Genomic DNA, 847 nt, shown 5'->3' with positions numbered 1-847 from the left:
ACAGTCACTCAGTTTCCCATTCACTCTTACACTCGCTTTGCTACCTGTATATATTGTTTTTATAGCTTGTAGGATCCATCCATTGACTCCACACTCTTTCAGAACTTCCCAAAGTTTACTTCTATCTACCTTGTCAAAAGCTTTATCTAAGTCAACAAATGCACAGAAAACTTTTTTTCCTACTCTCAAACTTTTTTCTGTTATTTGCCTTAAGCTAAATATTTGATCCGTACATGACCTTCCTGGCATAAACCCACTTTGGACTTCCCAAATCTTTGTTTCTGTTATTTTCATTACCCTACAAATAAGTATTTTTGAATATATTTTCCTTACGGTGCTTAATAAGCTAATCCCTCTGTAATTATTGCACTCGCTTTTATCTCCCTTTCTCTTGTATATTTGTACGATAATAGCTTCTTTCCAATCGTCTGGGACGTCTCCCATCTCGAAACATAAATTTATCAATTCGCAAACTCTATGTGGTATGTGCTCGCCACCGTGTTTAAGAATGTCAGCGTTAATACCGTCTACCCCGGCAGCCTTACCGTTTTTCAAGTTCTTAATTATATCCCTAACCTCAGTGACACATACTTTTTCAATTGAGTTTTTCAACGCATCGTGTTCAACATCGCAGTTGTGGTGTCCTATAGCTTCATCTCCGAATTGTTTCCTAAAACAGTCTCTGAAAGCCGCTAGTATTCCATCTGCATCATATACCATTTAATAATAAAATGATTTTTAGTAACAATAATATTAATATTGACTGTAATAATCGAAAAATTACCAACTAATAATAAAAGAACAAATAAATGAGGGCTCATTTACAAATTACGTAAGATTTTTTCTT

This window comes from Belonocnema kinseyi, chromosome 2 (genome assembly GCF_010883055.1).
Source record: "Belonocnema kinseyi isolate 2016_QV_RU_SX_M_011 chromosome 2, B_treatae_v1, whole genome shotgun sequence".
Taxonomy (NCBI): Eukaryota; Metazoa; Arthropoda; class Insecta; order Hymenoptera; family Cynipidae; genus Belonocnema; species Belonocnema kinseyi.
The sequence above is the reverse complement of the archived record's forward strand: the minus strand, read 5'-3'. Positions refer to the sequence as shown.